The sequence below is a fragment of the Hyperolius riggenbachi genome, chromosome 1, assembly GCF_040937935.1.
Source record: "Hyperolius riggenbachi isolate aHypRig1 chromosome 1, aHypRig1.pri, whole genome shotgun sequence".
Lineage (NCBI taxonomy): Eukaryota > Metazoa > Chordata > Amphibia > Anura > Hyperoliidae > Hyperolius > Hyperolius riggenbachi.
The window spans coordinates 612840224-612858257 of record NC_090646.1 but is presented as its reverse complement, the minus strand read 5'-3'; the positions used below and the strand labels follow the sequence as shown (position 1 = coordinate 612858257).

The following is an 18034-nucleotide window of genomic DNA, read 5'->3' as shown; positions in this document are numbered from 1 at the left end:
TGACTACATGGGGTCGTACAGCGGGCTTGACAGCGATGCCCCTGTTGATCCCATGAAGTATTGGGTCAAGCGCATGGAGATCTGGAGCGAGCTAGCGCAGTACGCCCTGGAAGTGCTGTCCTGCCCCCTTCCAGCGTGCTGTCCGAGCGCTGCTTCAGTGCAGCTGGTGGCGTGGTCACCGAGAAACGCTCACGTCTGTCTCACAAGTCTGTGGACAGACTGACGTTTCTGAAGATGAACCAGGCGTGGGTGGAAGGCGAGTTCCTGGCCCCTGTTGTCGGCGAGAGGGGGACATGAACTGGCTGCCGGAACCATCGTTAATGTGCCTTACCACCCTTTACCACCTCCTGGCTCCTGCTCACTAAGCCAGCCTGGTTCACTTTGACTATTACGTCGCCTGCAGCCACACATTTTACACCTACAGTGGGCTGCTGTGTACTGCCCTTCTGCTGTCTGTCTGTGTTTCCCACTGCCAGGGTACACAGAATTACCTTCTTCTGCTGCCACTCTGCCACCAGCTATTACGTCAAACAATAGCTATATTGGTTGCAAAACCAAAACCAAACAAACCATTAAAAAAAAAAAAGGTTTAATTTTTCTGAGGTGCCCGGGTTGAAAACTGTGTTGTTCCAGTTGTGTATTGGACACAATGTGGGCTGCACGACCGCTGTCTGGGACCTCCTGTTGTGTTTATTTACAGCCCTGGTATCACCGCTAGGTACCAGGGCTATTATGTCACGCTGCCTGCCTGCTGCCACACTCACACTACTCCTCCATTCCTCCTGCTGCTGCTGTCTGTCTGTGTTTCCCACTGCCAGGGTACACAGAATTACCTTCTGCTGCCACACTGCCACCAGCTATTACGTCAAACAATAGCTGCTCACATAATTACTCCTCCATTCCTCCTCCTGCTGCTGCTGCTGTCTGTCTGTGTTTCCCACCGCCAGGGTACACAGATTTACCTTCTGCTGCCACTCTGCCACCAGCTATTACGTTAAAAAATAGCTATATATCTGTGTAATTGGTTGTAAAACCAAAACTACGAAACCATTACAAAAAAAGGTTTAATTTTTCTGAGGTGCCCGGGTTGAAAACTGTGTTGTCCCAGTTGTGTATTGGACACAATGTGGGCTGCACGACCGCTGTCTGGGACCTCCTGTTGTGTTTATTTACAGCCCTGGTATCACCGCTAGGTACCAGGGCTATTATGTCACGCTGCCTGCCTCATTGGCTGCATGCTGCCACACACTCATCCTCCTCATCCTGCTGCTGAATTTACCTCCTGCTGTCTGTGTGTTTCCACTGCCAGGGAGCACATACAATGGCGCTTCCAACATGCGTGCGCCACCAGCTATTTGTTGTTACGCTCAAAAATAGCTGCATTTCTTTAAAAAAAAAAAATGAAAAGAGAAATAAGTGAAGAAGAAGACGATATAGAAGAAGATGAAGAAGAAGAAGATGAAGAAGAAGATGAAGAAGAAGAAGAAGAAGAAGAAGAAGAAGAAGAAGAAGAAGAAGAAGAAGAAGAAGAAGAAGAAGAAGAAGAAGAAGAAGAAGAAGAAGAAGAAGTAGAAGAAGAAGAAGAAGAAGAAGAAGAAGAAGAAGATGAAGAAGATGAAGAAGATGAAGATGAAGAAGATGAAGATGAAGAAGATGAAGAAGATGAAGAAGATGAAGATGAAGAAGATGAAGAAGAAGATGAAGAAGATGAAGATGAAGAAGATGAAGAAGATGAAGAAGATGAAGATGAAGAAGATGAAGAAGATGAAGAAGAAGATGAAGAAGATGAAGATGAAGAAGATGAAGAAGATGAAGAAGAAGATGAAGAAGATGAAGATGAAGAAGATGAAGAAGATGAAGAAGAAGATGAAGATGAAGAAGATGAAGAAGATGAAGAAGAAGATGAAGAAGATGAAGATGAAGAAGATGAAGATGAAGAAGATGAAGAAGATGAAGAAGAAGATGAAGAAGATGAAGATGAAGAAGATGAAGAAGATGAAGAAGAAGATGAAGATGAAGAAGATGAAGAAGATGAAGAAGAAGATGAAGAAGATGAAGATGAAGAAGATGAAGAAGATGAAGATGAAGAAGAAGAAGAAGAAGATGAAGAAGAAGAAGATGAAGAAGAAGAAGAAGATATAGAAGAAGAAGAAGAAGATATAGAAGATAAAGAAGAAGAAGAAGAAGAAGAAGTATATACAGTACTGAACAAAATTCTGGACACAACTTCTCTTTTCACCTTTTTTTTTTTTAAAGGAACATCCCCACATAATCACTTGCTGTTGTTACTTGGAAAAAAATATGTTTCTTGCATCATTCACCCTCAAAACAAGTGTTGGGAAGCTTTTTAAGGCCAATTCGAATAGTCAGCTCGAATAATGAGCTCGAATACCGACTCGAATAGTGAGCTCGAAGTCCGAGGTCGAATCGAATAGTAAAATTTATTCGACTCGAATATTCGACTGACCTCGAATAATTTACTATTCGAATTCGACCAAACTCGAATTTTAAAAAGGGGTATTTGAGCACCACTAATCAGGATTATACTGCGCCTGCGCAGTACAATCTTGATGACGTCGGCCCAGACCACGTGACCCGTGCGCCGTGGAGTGCACCCGGAAGCCGGTGAGGTCGGCTTCTGCAAAAAAGGACACCGGAGCTGCAGCGAGGGCACAGAACAACTGCCAGGGGCTGGAGGAAGCCCCAGGTAAGTAGAGGTTTTTTTTTTTTTTAGCTTGGATGCTTCCTTTAAGGGAGAGCAAAGTAAAAGGGAGAAAGAGAGTGGGATAGGGAAAGAGTGAGTGATAGCTATAGGGAGAGAGAGAAATGGGGAAGAGAGACAGAGAGAGGTGGGGAAGAGAAGAAAGTAGAGGAAGAGAGGTTTATTGGGAATTGCAGAAGAAGAAAAAAGAAAAGACAATTCACCATCACTGCTCCCCATACTTCTAAGCTTCTACGGTTTCTGTGACCTTTTGGCTGGTTGTTTTGGGGATCCTGGGACAGTCAGCTGTAGAGGAGAGGGTGATGTTCTGGCTGCAGGGCAGCACATCATTTGTACCTGTGAGGGGCAGGGGGAATAAAAGCAGCATATAGAGGGTCAAAAGTTCAGGCAGAGGCAGAGCTGTGTGTCTTCTGCCTGAACACAGACAGCAGAACGTTACATGTACAGAGGTACAGAGGAGAGCATCCAGAAAAATAACAGCCAGACATATATTTCTAAAGCAGCTGCAGGCTGCTTCTTACACAGTGCACAGCACAGCCACTTACTGAACAGCGCTGCTTTCCTGGAACTCAGGACATGTACTCAGCTCTGCAGCCTGTGGATTCAGAGTCTGCCGGGGAAAGAGTGGGAGGAGCAACACATGACAGCACTGCAGTGCTGCTTGCTATTCAAGCCTCTGTTCCATTTTCCTGGAGCAGAGGCTCTCCTGATCGGGGCCACGTCACGTAAGTTATTTATTGGTGAGGGGGGCCCACAGAGCACAGGAAGGAAAGAAGGGGGGGTGATGACACAGGAGGCGGAAGCTGCGTGCGGACTGCAAGTGGTAAAAAAAAAGTTTTAAAAAACGTCAGCGGTACTTAATGGGCCCCTCAAGAAACGGAACTTGAGGGTGCCCCTGTGCGGCTGCACGACCTGCACGGCCATATGTCCGCCCCTGTTATAAACCTTATTCTGTAAACGAAAAATTTTGTTAACACGATCCGTGTAACCGCAATTTCTCGGGCGCCCTTTTTTCCTGTCGGGCGCCGAATAGCCGATATTTTGCATTGCAGTCTATGGCAGCGCCCTTTTTGTCCACTATCTCTGTGCGCCCTTTTTTACTAGCTCCGTGCTGCTAGACCTTTTCCCAAAGCAGATGGTAATGGACAATATTGAAACAGCCCATGGTTTCCTATGGATCCATGCTTCTGTGACCAGATAGAGCACAGCATTTGTGCGAATGGTTGAAAAAAAAAAAAGACCTGTCCGTTCATTTGAATGGACCAGAACATAATGGACAAACAGAGGGCAGATTCGATAGTGACGGAGTAGATACCAAACTTCTCAAGTTGGTGAAGAAAGAATAGTCACTGCTGGACTGTCTGCTGAGTTAAGTCGGTGTTGACCTTCCTGCTCAGGTCATCAGAGATGGTTGTGCCCAGGAGGCAGACGCTGGATACTCTTTCGACTTCAGTGCTGTCTATATAGATCAGAGGTGGGTTGATGGCATATTTCCTAAAGTTACCAATTAATACTATCTGGATGACTATAGTCATCCAGATAGAAGCTGCTGAAGTCTAACTGGATGCGTATACGCTTCCATTGTTTTTATGGCGGGTGCAAGCGCATTTACGTTGCTGCAATAATGGTGAAGAGGAACTAATGTTCCCTGAGCCTATCTCAGTGCCTGGAATGAATGAACCTGACCCTGATCAGGGGCCATGTCCATTCATAATAGTGAAAGTAGAAGAATGTAAAAAAAAAAAAAATCGAACACTTCCTGGTAATCCAGGATAGCGTGTGTGCTGCCATCTAGTGGTGAAAAAGTATAACTCCACTCGGGGCACATTTTGAGTAAAAAAATAATAAATGTAATCCCTTCTAAATGAACACACCCCGACCCCCCTCCGCCAGTTACCAAACACTGTAAAAAAAAGTAAAAAAAAAATGCAGAAATAGTTGCCTTAGGGACTCAGCTTTTTTAATATATACTGTATGTCATAAAGGTATATTAATGTTGTGTTAGCAAATAAGGACTTGTAGTTATTGACAGGATACAAAAAACACAAGACAGAAAAAATACACCGTTATTTTCAAATAATATATTGCCACCATACATTGTACTAGGAACATAATTTAAATGGTGTGTGTCAGGATTGATGTAGTTACCTCTGCAGCATGGAGCGGTGTGGCCGCCGCTCCCGCATCTGACGTCACCGCGGATCTTGCCGCATCATCTCAGGCATCCCCTTCCGGTAGAACAGGTCTCTCCAGGGTGCATCAAAGCAGGGCAGCGCACGCGCGCACCAGGAGACAGCACCTTTATGCTTTGAGGAGGCGGGTCAGCTGACAGCAATGGGCTGGCTCTAACCGCCGATTGACTGAAGTCCGCTGGGCGGAACTTTTGGAATATGCTGTTGTATTTAACGCCTGAGCTATCAGTGCCTCATTGTCTGCTGTTGCTGAAACTTTGCGGTTAAGCTCTCAGACCTTAGTCAGTTCCCAGTGTGTTGGAACCAGCAGGACCCCGGGGATTCACACATAGCTAGGAATTCTATTGATAGCTGTAATAATTGTCACGGACGATTGCGGGGACGCAGGCGCGTCCTGGAACCGCCCGTGAAGAAAAGAACGATCGCACTGGATTCCTGCATCGATTGCGCCTCAGATCAATAGAACCAAGATTTGACGTGTAGTATCCCTCTGCTTAAAACAGCTGGGGAATCTGTCTTAGCTGAAATGACAGCCTGGGGGGAAGGTGTTAATTAGCTTGGACATATTCCCTGTGGAAGGCACAATTTCCCTTTTGGCTCTGGGAACCAGGTGACACTTAGCTGATCTCATGGAGATGTTAATTAACCAAAGGATGCCTAGGTGCAGCCAAGCAGGCTACGAATCCACGGGAGGTCTTGACACTCTGTTCTCTGCTAAAGATCAAAGGAAAGTCAGCTGTTAGCAGCTAGAACATCCTGAATAAACCTGAGTCTTATCCTGGCATAATCCATAACTTCCCAGATCTGTAATATTTCTGGGGTTCCTGAGATGGCAGCTTCACCAAACGTGGGGGAAGTGTAGCATGAGCCCCGGTGCTGGTTCTGAGGAAGTTTCAGAACCTTCGGAGGTAAGGACTGCCAGCTAGGCAGTTTCAAAGTGCCCTGATGATACCACAGGGGTCCCACCCCTCATGTCTGGTATCAGGGCGCTGGGTAAATCGAGACAGACCTGAAAATGTTAATAAATCTGCCCTGACCTGTACGGTTCTGTGAGATAGAGCCCATATATGGGTAGATATGATTTCTAGCCCCAGTACAAGGGGAGGGCTCATCTCATCTTTGAAGGGGGTGTATGGCTCCCCGCCCTCACTCCCTCCTACTGAAGCAGGGGCATAAGAATGGCTGAGGACCCAAACTCAGTGTCCTCCACACTGAAACATCTTGAACTCATGAGATGCCAGCTTGAGGATATGCTGGCATCCACCTGGTCTGAACTCTGAACTCAAATTGAAACCCAGAACTCTGTTTTCCCACAAAAAGGACAACTTTCCAGGAACTAAGTATTTTTCTCCCTTCTTTTATTTTTTATACTGGCTATCACTGTCTTAATAATTGTGATAATTAATAATTGTCTGTATATATTAATTATTTATAATGCGTGAATAAACGACTTTCCCCAAGTCATTCACTGTTTCGCTACCCTGCTTATCAGCACACACAAAAATGATCCCGGGTCTCTGAAGATACGCTACTGTTTGTTTGTTGTTGGCTAGACAGAATATCGTGTGTTTAACCGTTTTATTCGCAGGATTAGTTAGTCAGTTAGTGGGCCCCACGGTCCCATAGTAACCGCGGTGGTGGCAGTTTACTCTGAACCAGTAGGTGACGTTGTAATTACCCGTGTCTCACAGGCTCCCTTCGGAGTTGTCTGCGGCTAATTCTTAACGGTTCCTGCGCATTGACTGCGACCAGAGTTCGCACGATCTGTGCGCTGGCACCGTTTAGAAGGCTAAGTGCGGTCAGCCACTGAGGGCTCTTGTGACAGTGTTAGGCAGCGGTTGGGACCTGTGTTGTGCTGAAAGTATCTACGATAGCGCTAGCGCTATCGAGAAACGAACTAATTCGTTGGTGTAGCTGGAAGGCAATATATTTTTTATATATACAGAGAGACTGTGTAGCCAGTACCCCTCCCCAAAAGTTTTATTTTATTTGGCATGGAAATGTCCGGGAACTACAAGAAAATGGGCCTGGCGGACCTGCAAAATCTTTGCCAAGAGAGAGGCATTGATGTCGGCCGCAAGAAACAACAGGACCTGGTAACGGAATTGTTTCAATGGGATACCCAGCAACTGCGGGAGCCGGGAGTGTCCGCTGAAGTGGATACCAGCCCATCTGACAATCGAGGGGACCAGAGACTGAGACTCCTGACCGTACAGAGGTTGTGCATCCTGAGGGCCCTGCATCAACAGTTACGCCGGAGAATGTCAGTGTGGACCCCAATCCCAGAGTTTCTGAAAGTACTCGCCTGGAACCGGCCAGTACTGGACTGTCCGTTTGTACTGATCCGCTAATGCAGCAGGCGTTACAAAAGCTGATGGACACTGACCTGGACAAGTACCTGCAGTACATGCGTGAGGAGCGCCAAATGCGGGAGGAACGGGAGCGGCAAGCCGCTGCAGCCTCAGAACGCCACGCCGAGAGGGATGCCGCTGAGCGAGAACGGGAGCGCCAATCTGCAGAGGCGCGGGAGAAACGACAACATGAGCTCAACATGGCAAAGGTTCAACAGGCCAGCCGGAGTTCACCGCCCAGCCTCCCTGCTGAAGGAGCTGCACCACCCGTAAGTGCAAAATTTAAATTTGCTAATATTGAAAAAGACACAGACATTGACTTGTTTTTACGGTCTTTTGAAAAAGCATGCCGTCAGTATCGTCTGTCCCAAGACCAGTGGGCCAGACATCTGACACCTTTGCTGCGCTACAAAGCGCTTGATGCCTTTGCAGAATTGCCTGCGGAGAAGGATAATGATTATGCTGCTATAAAAGACGCTATCATTACTAAGTACCAGCTGACGCCAGAAGCCTATCGGAAAAAGTTCAGGGCCTGGCAGAAAAAGCCTTCTGATTCGTACCGAGATGTGGCCAGCAGCTTGCTCACCACACTCCGCTAGTGGACACTAGGCCTCACCAAAGGGTCTTATGATGTCCTGGAGGACTTGATAGTCCTGGAACAATTTCTGAACATTTGCCCTGCTGATGTACGCCAGTTTGTGCTAGAACGCAGGCCGGCTTCAACAACTGTCGCTGCAGACCTTGCTGAGACTTTTGCAACTACCCGGGTGGCTGATACCCGCAGAACTGTCCCATCCAGCTGGAGAGGAGGTCAGCCCAATACCTCGGCAGACCCTCCTGCCCCTGTGAGCCGTCCGCCACAGAGGCCACCCAGCGCAGCTGCTGCACCCAGGCCTGCAGCGCCTGGAGAGGTCACCTGTCACTACTGCCGCCAGCCCGGACACATGAAATTCGACTGTCCGGAGCGGAGACAGACACCACCAGCACCTGGATCATCTGCATCACCTGTACCTCACCCACAGCAGAGGCAACCCGCCAGCGAACCACAGCCTGGATCGTCAGATTTTGTCCTGTTTGCACGCGGAAAGGAAATCCGCGACCGAACCGACCAGCAGCAACTTGTTAGAGTGAACGGCAAAGTTGTCACCGGATTTCGAGACACCGGAGCTGACATCACGTTAGTTCACTCACATCTTGTGCCAAAGGAGAGCATCAGCTCCAGCCGATCCCTTGCCCTTACTGGAGTAGAGGGCACCCTTTTCCACATAGCCCACGCAAGAGTGAAGCTGGATTGGGGAGTGGGAGGGGTCCACGAAAGGGTTGTTGGGGTTATGAAGGATCTCCCAGTCCCTGTGTTGCTGGGGACTGATTTGGGCAAGCTTGTGTCCTACTATGAACCTGCCACGACCGCCTTGTCGCTCACGGAAGGAGACGGACTCTCCACCCACCACCAGGTACTTTATACACTTGGGGGAGCACCAGGGGGAGGTGGGTTGAATGTGCCCAGTTCAAGGGTACCAGGTTCAATAGTGCCTGCTTCAAAGGCACCTGAGTTTGATGTACAGACTGTCTGTTGTGATGATGCTGTAACTGTACCTGAGTTTACTGTACAACCTGTCTGTAATGAAAAAATGTCTATACCTGTCAATGTCATTACTGCATGCAATGATGATTTGAGTAATGTCCGTCTGTGCCATTCTGACAGTGTACCGGTGCTAGCAGTACCGCGCAGCTGCACTGCTCAGAACCCGAGCTCAGGACAGGTGGAGGGGGTTCCGGCCTCCTCCCCCTCCTCTGACCACAGGGATGCGACCTTTCAGCCGCTGGCCTCGTGTGACATGAGCCAGTTGGCTGAAACTGACAGCGCCGTATTCTCAGCCGCACTACAAAGTGACCCAAGCCTGAAGGTGCTCAGGCAGCAAGCCGCTGAGCCCCTCGCAGACGGGGCCGCTTTCAAGGTGTACTGGGAAGGTGGGAGACTGTACAGTGATTCTGTACAGCCCCCTACAGGTAGATCCCACGCGAATACCAAATGGCTTGTGGTCCCGAGTGCGTTCAGGGGACATGTGCTGAAATCCGCACATGGTAATCCTCTGACAGGGCACTCGGGTGTCCGCAAGACACTCGCCGGTATTCGGAACCAGTTTTATTGGCCCCGGATGAACAGGGATGTAGCAAACTACTGCAGGGCATGTGCCGTCTGTCAGGAGCTGGGAAGGTCCAGGGATTCCCGCGGGGTTCCCTTAGGTCCACAGCCACTCAGCAGGGGAACCCTGCGTGGGCTGGCTGTTGACCTAACCAACCCACTGCCCGTTGTCAGCAGTCCCGGCAGACACCACGTCCGACTGCAGTGGCGCAAACGCCCTGTCCAGAACGGTCCATGTTGGGTCAACCCTGAGGGTAGCAGACCGCGACCGGTCCAGGGGAACCGAGCCACAGGCTCCAATAGGTTTTCCCGCCGTACCGGCAACTCGAGGCCCGTCAGCCAGGTTAGCGGCGCCGCCACACATCTTGCGGATGAGTGGCTAAGCCACGGACAAGGGGGAGGGCTGTCACGGACGATTGCGGGGACGCAGGCGCGTCCTGGAACCGCCCGTGAAGAAAAGAACGATCGCACTCGATTCCTGCATCGATTGCGCCTCAGATCAATAGAACCAAGATTTGACGTGTAGTATCCCTCTGCTTAAAACAGCTGGGGAATCTGTCTTAGCTGAAATGACAGCCTGGGGGGAAGGTGTTAATTAGCTTGGACATATTCCCTGTGGAAGGCACAATTTCCCTTTTGGCTCTGGGAACCAGGTGACACTTTGCTGATCTCATGGAGATGTTAATTAACCAAAGGATGCCTAGGTGCAGCCAAGCAGGCTACGAATCCACGGGAGGTCTTGACACTCTGTTCTCTGCTAAAGATCAAAGGAAAGTCAGCTGTTAGCAGCTAGAACATCCTGAATAAACCTGAGTCTCATCCTGGCATAATCCATAACTTCCCAGATCTGTAATATTTCTGGGGTTCCTGAGATGGCAGCTTCACCAAACGTGAGGGAAGTGTAGCATGAGCCCCGGTGCTGGTTCTGAGGAAGTTTCAGAACCTTCGGAGGTAAGGACTGCCAGCTAGGCAGTTTCAAAGTGCCCTGATGATACCACAGGGGTCCCACCCCTCATGTCTGGTATCAGGGCGCTGGGTAAATCGAGACAGACCTGAAAATGTTAATAAATCTGCCCTGACCTGTACGGTTCTGTGAGATAGAGCCCATATATGGGTAGATATGATTTCTAGCCCCAGTACAAGGGGAGGGCTCATCTCATCTTTGAAGGGGGTGTATGGCTCCCCGCCCTCACTCCCTCCTACTGAAGCAGGGGCATAAGAATGGCTGAGGACCCAAACTCAGTGTCCTCCACACTGAAACATCTTGAACTCATGAGATGCCAGCTTGAGGATATGCTGGCATCCACCTGGTCTGAACTCTGAACTCAAATTGAAACCCAGAACTCTGTTTTCCCACAAAAAGGACAACTTTCCAGGAACTAAGTATTTTTCTCCCTTCTTTTATTTTTTATACTGGCTATTACTGTCTTAATAATTGTGATAATTAATAATTGTCTGTATATATTAATTATTTATATTGCGTGAATAAACGACTTTCCCCAAGTCATTCACTGTTTCGCTACCCTGCTTATCAGCACACACAAAAATGATCCCGGGTCTCTGAAGATACGCTACTGTTTGTTTGTTGTTGGCTAGACAGAATATCGTGTGTTTAACCGTTTTATTCGCAGGATTAGTCAGTCAGTTAGTGGGCCCCACGGTCCCATAGTAACCGCGGTGGTGGCAGTTTACTCTGAACCAGTAGGTGACGTTGTAATTACCCGTGTCTCACAGGCTCCCTTCTGAGTTGTCTGCGGCTAATTCTTAACGGTTCCTGCGCATTGACTGCGACCAGAGTTCGCACGATCTGTGCGCTGGCACCGTTTAGAAGGCTAAGTGCTGTCAGCCACTGAGGGCTCTTGTGACAATAATAATATTCAATATTGTATTAATTATCTGTGTATGACTATTTGCCTGAAACTCTTGACTCCGCTCTCTGCCTCTTGATTCTGTACTTTGCCTATCTGATTGTCGCCGACCTCGACTGATATTGCCACCAGATTTTGTACTTTCGCTCATCTGACCTGTTACCGACCCTTTTTTTTGCCTGTTTCGCACTACGCCTTTGCCTGACAACTCTGTACTGCCTCCTGACCGACCTGTTACCGACATTGCCTGTACGACCACTCTTCCTAGTGATAGTCCCTACAGCCAAGGGCTATCACATAGGAGTACTCCTGTGTTATTGTGCACTAAAAACACGTGTGATCACACTCTGAATAAAGTACTGACTATCGTGCTGTTAAGAGCTGTTACAGATCATTACAGTGTGATAGATGGAACTAATGGGCAACTAAAATGTGTGGGTTTCATTTATAGTAACATTGCTTATTTTAAAACTATCGGGGATGGAATTGGAGAAATTGCATATTTTTTTCTTGTATTTCCCTATAAAATACATAGAAAATAAAGTAATTGCTAAAAACAAGTATTGTTCCCCACTCCCCCCCCCCCCCCCCAAAAAAAAATTTCTAATTTGCTACAAAAAACAAAACAAAAAACAATATATAGAACATTTATGTATGATCAGTAGAGATAAAGTTATTGGCAAATGAATGGGAGGAGCACTTATGGGGGAGAATTGCTTCCGTCCTTGAGCCTGTAGGCTGAAGTGGTTAATGATCATTTCAATGTATTTGGTTGTGTTGAGTGCTAACTTATTCTCTTTGCACCAGTGGAATATTTTATTAACCCCTGATGGTAGGCTTACTCGTCATTCTTAGTTATGAGGCCAATAATGGTGGTGTTGTCAGCAAATTTTATGACTTTGACAGATTTTGCCATGAATACGCAATTTTTCATGTAGAGAGAGACCAGGATCGGTGACAAGATGCAACCTTGTGGGGCTCCCTTGTTGTTGACCCATGGTCTAGAGGAGATGTTGCCCAGGTTAACAATTTGGGACCTATTTGTAAAGAAGTCTGTGATCCATAGGCAGAGGTTTGAATGGACATCGAGTTCTGCAAGATTATCATGTACTGTAGTATGCAGGGTCAGATGGTATTGAAAGCCAAACTAAAGTCCAGAAGGAAAATTCTAGCATACGAGTCCAGTGATGAGCTCCAGGCAGCTATCGATAGCATCATCAGTGGACCTATTTGCTCTATACGCGTACTGAAACAGGTCCAAGTGAGCCAATGTACAGTGATTTAAAAGGTCTTCATGGTGACGGATGTGTGGGCCATGGCCTGAAGTTTTTGAGGTTGGAGGCTCCTTTTTTGGCACAGGGATGATAGTGGACTTCTTAAAGCATGTGGGGATCTTACCTCCATGACCACATTAAGTAAACAAAAAACTGAAAGTGACCTATATGATATCAGGTTAATGATCTTGGTCAATCTTCCTCCAGACCTTGTCTGCTGGTTGGGCGCTGAACGGCAGTAATTGGGAGAATTTGGTTGTTCCGGATTTGCTTTGCCAAATTTAAATGCCAACACTACTAGTAAGTTTAACATGAAACGAACAAAGAAAAAGAAGAGAGGCAAGAAAAAAGATATGGATATACACCTGGATGATAGGTCAGACAAGACAAAGAACATTTATTTTGTGCTCAAAGTGCCAGAGCTGCAGCCACTAGTTTATAGGCAGTAACAGTGTTAGAGAGTTTTGCCCAAGGTCTCCTTTCTGAATAGGTGCTGGCGTACTGCGCAGGAAGAGCCGAGATTTGAACAAAATTTGAACCCTTGCCTCCTGTGTCAGAGGCAGAGCCTTTAACTAGCACACTTTTTTAAATGTCGTTAACTTGTGCTTATGCATGGTTTTACAGTGGTCTCCAAACAGACCTGGGGAACCAGACAAAGCTAACAGTGGCGGACATAGCTAACAGTGTGCCCCTATGCAGAATAAATAAAGGGGGCCCTATGTGAGTTGGAATGGTCATAATAACAAATCATGGTAGATGAACCTTGGCCACATTCTGTAGGCACTATTTTAATGTAGCACACATATTATACATTTTATGCTTGTATATGATTGGGCCACAAGCAATTATCACTGCACCTCATAGGTTACAGAAAAAAATACACAGAGGTTGAGCCTAGAAGATAATAAGGCGCAAACTGTTGTGCTGCCGTATGGACCCTATAGGACATGGAACCCCTGTGCGGCTGCATGGGCCTATGTCCACCTCTGGTCCTGATGATTAGACATTAAGTAGATTTTGTTCATGTTATGAGTTGTATTAAGGACAATGATACGGACCTCCGGGTTTTGGCAATCAGAGTTTTAGTAGCATTACAAAATTGTGTTAGGATTCTGAACTCTGGATAACTTTGAGACCTTTTTATTGAACAGAGCCACCCATGGATCCAAAGGAATAAAAACCTTCATAACCCTAAACGCAAGGTGGAAGCATGCCTACCAGATTTTAACACCGGGGAGGGGAGCAGGGAACCAACTATGGATCTGGTCACCTGTTTCACCACATCCCCTAAAACAGAGGTCAGAGTCAGTAAGCTTTCACTTACGTAAAAAAAAAAAAAAAAAGTGCACAGTGCTAGAGAGTATCTAGGTAAAGAAAGATATAATACGCATTGAAATTAAAGTAAAATTTACAGGACAAAGGGTGAGATGCCTAAAAAGACATCTCGAAATGTAGTATAGTATTTCACAGACTTGGGTAAGTAGCCCTTCAGTGGAGAGATGTAGCCCTTGAACTCAAGCAGCCGGATTAAAGCCTGTTCTCCATATGACGGCCGTACACAGAATAAAAAACTAAATTGAGAAAAACTTTTGTTGCTCATAATTCTGATATGCCAGTACACCAGCCTGGGGTGTTGGGAAAAATAATGCAGTGGATTGAAGTGTTCCCACTGTCCCTGAAAAATAGGAGAAGTTTGCATTATGAAGGATCTAGGAGCTTGGACATCATCCATTTGTGGAAGCATCCAAGCTAGCTGGAGATGGCAGTTGGCAGAGATCTTCTAGACCCACAATCCCTTTTAGGAGCTACCTTGGTCCAAAAGCATCTGTAAGTAGAGATTCTATCCAAAGGTGAGAATCTTGTGGGGCCTAGGGGCGCTTCTCCTTCAAGCCCAAGTTAAGCAAGAATGTATTCTCCCTGGCAGCTTCTAAGAGAGCTTCTTTGGTGCTGAAATATTGCATGCGAACTATGATGTCCCATGGGGAGTCTCCATTTTAGGTGGGGGGCACAATGCCATATGAACCCTAACCATTTTAAATTCTCCATCTGGCATGTTTGGTTAAAGCAGGAATGTCGAACTCCAGTCCTCAAGGGCTGAAGTCCTCACACGTGTGGCACAGCTCAAATTTATTGATTGGACTGAATCAGGAAAGATGTGATTCATCAAGATAAACACATTTCTCCATTTTCTAGTCTATCTAAACCCCTGGCATGGATACGGCATCAAGGACTGGAGTTTGACACCTGTAGGTTAAAGGGTAGAAAACATGACTGCCAGATACATGTGTAGGTCTGTTTCTGTTTCGGAGACACCTCCTATTCTTAAAATGCATCTTATAGAAAAATGTTTCTAATATTAGAGGTATGAATCCAATATTTTCGCTTTTGCTGACAATGCACTGTATTGCACTGCTCTGTAATACCGAAACTACCAGTTCCAAGCTGTCAAAGAACACCACACATATTGGGAAACTAAGGTTATCAGCCTCATTTACTAGTCCTATTTTAGCAAGTTTGTTTATAGTAGTGCCTTATGTCTTGCCTTCTTGGCATGACAAGTTATGTTTATATTATAGCTGCAACTTTGTAATGCAAATATTGGAATTAAAGAGTAAAGATACAGAAGATGTTGGCTACCCCAGTAATATGCAGATGCAATTGGTGGATGAGGTAAATATTTTTTATTTCCAATACAGTGCGCACGCACGTGCTTCAGCAAGCGAGCACAGACAGTGGCCTCAATTCACGGAGCATTATCAAACACTTTATCAAACGTTTGATAATTTACCTCATGGGTAAAATCTCATTTTAAATTCACTAAGGTGTTATATATTTATCGAATGTTTTACCGATAAAATGTTCAACAAATATATAACACCTTAGCGAATTAAAAATTAGATTTTACCCATGAGGTTAATTATCAAACGTTTGATAAAGTGTTTGATAAACGTTTGATAATGCTCCGTGAATTGAGGCCACTCAGTGTCTACACTAGATCAAAATGCACAGTATTCAATATGCAATAATTTGCCTGCAATAAACACATAACAGCTTGTACAGGAAGCATAGGTCTCATCAGTTAATTCAGGCACAATACTGAACTATTTGCATTTTGAATTTTTATGAATGAGCAAGAAGAGGGGGTGGGGTCAAGGGGTTTAAAGGGAGATTTAAGGCCACAAAAAATGAGTTTTACTCACCTGGGGGCTTCCACCAGCCCCCAGCAGCTGTCCGGTGCCCACGCAGTCTCGCTCCGATCCTCCTGGCCCCACCGGCAGCTACTTCCGTTTTCGGCAACTGGCACCGACAGGCCTGGGATTGTGAGTGATTCTTCATGTTCCTGGGCGCAATAGCGCCCTCTATACTGCTATTGCGGGGAAGGAATGTGAAGAATCACTCGCATTCCCAGGCCTGTCGGCGAAACAGAAGTAGCTGCCGGTGGGGCCAGGAGCATTGGAGCGAGACTGCGTGGGCACCGGACAGCTGCTGGGGGCTGGTGGAAGACCCAGGTGAGTAAAACTCATTTTTTTGGAGCCTTAAGCGACCCTTTAAGAGAGGTGAAGGGACCTAATGAAACAAGCCCTGATGAAGACAGGTGTGCCTGATGAAATGTGTTGGATGCTATTGGTTGGTAGTGAAGCATGACGTCACCAATATACTTCCGTTTTTTGCCAACTCCAGAACTTGTACTACTGTACAGCTGCTCCAGACTGCAGACCAGGAGTTAGAGAATGCCCCAAGACCAGGACCATCAATTTTTGAAAGAGCGCAGGAGTTCCTTTTTACTTTTTTACTTGTATGTGGGAGTATGGGAGTTATCCCACATTCTCCTTACAGCTGACATTAACCCTCAGTGAACAAGCGCTGCAACCACATTCCATTACTTGATATGCATTTGTTGCCAACGGATATGTATCCAAAGAACTTGAGAAAGTGAAAAGAAAGTGAGTTGGCATCATAGCTAGAGAAAATTTGGTGGAAGGAAAGGCCAAAATGGACACTAAGTAGCATATCCCATTTTTGCAGACCTATTGCAAACAGTCAGGGCTTTTGATGCAAGTGGTTAAAAAATACTGGCCCATATTGCAACATGATCCCACATTTGCTGAGCTTTTCAAAGAGCCACCCTTTTTCATCTTACAAAAGATGCAGGATGATTAAAGAGATGGTGAGCAAAGTGGACTTGTTAGACAAGTGTGTGGTGAGTAAGCTGACAGAAAAAAGAGGGACATGTTCGTGTTTAACCGCTTCAGGTTCCGGGGTTTTTACCCCTTGAGATTCCTGACAATTTTGGCGTTTCGGCTGTGTCACTATTGACGTAGCAATAACTTTTTATTACTTATGCCATCAAAGTAATACATACAGTATATATTTTTTTAAGGACAAACTGTGCTTTCTTTCGGTACTATTTTTTCCCTAAGAATCGTTTACTTTTACATGCATTTTAATGGGGATAAATAGGCGTAAATGCAAAAATTACACATTTTTTCATGTTTCACCCCTCCTAATTTTCAAGTGCCAAAGTTCACACCTCAAAATACATTGTTTGTCTTGTCCCAGTTAAAACGATACCATACATGCCACCTTTTTATCACTAGTTGGGCATATAGCGTACCATTATCGCCAGCCTGTGGGTCTCTAGCAATTGCCTACAATCACTAAGGTGCACAGTTTGGGAACCCCAGTGCTGTACAGATGCATTGCTAGGCAACAAAATAGTTGATAAAATCTGAACGTTATGGGTGGTAGCCATTTCAGGTGTCCACGAATCTTAAGGCCACTAACAGGTGACAGAAGGGGTTAATTAGTTAGGTAGGGGTTAACAATTAGGGGGGGGGGGATTATTTTTTGATGGGACATTGCCACTTTAACTTTAAAGGGTAACTGAAGTTAGAAGTTAGAAGAATATGGGGGCTGCCATATTTATTTCCATATTTATTTCCTTTTAAACAATACATATTGCCTGCCAGCCCTGCTGATCTATTTGGCTGCTGAAGTGTCTGAATCACACCAGAAACAGACATGCAGCTAATCTTGTCAGATCTGACAAAAATGTCAGAAACACACGATCTGCTGCATGCTTGTTCAGGGTCTATAGCTAAAAGTATTCTAGGCAGAGGCTCAGCGGGGCTGCCAGGTAACTGGTATTGCTTAAAATGAAATAAAGATGGCAGCCTCCTTATACCTCTCACTACAGTTGTCCTTTAAAGGAAACCTTTTAAAAAATCTTTTTCAACTTAATGAATGGAAATTACGTACTATTAAGATGGTGCAGGAGCAGATTTGGACATGAGACTCATGTCATGGAATCTGAAGCAGCTACATAGCTACGTTGCAACTGTTATGGGGCTTGATTCACAAAAGAGTGCTAACTGTTAGCACGGCCGTTTTCACGTGAATTTTCGCATTGCGCGCGATCGCGAATTTGTGCGCAAAACGCGATTTTTGCGTGAAAACGATATCGATTTCGTGGGAACATTC

General features: G+C 46.0%; 1 pseudogene; it reads left to right on the top strand.

The window, feature by feature from the left end:
• The window catches only part of LOC137542540 (baculoviral IAP repeat-containing protein 1b-like), a 107249-nt pseudogene that overhangs the window by 54798 nt on the left and 34417 nt on the right, over nucleotides 1–18034 (top strand).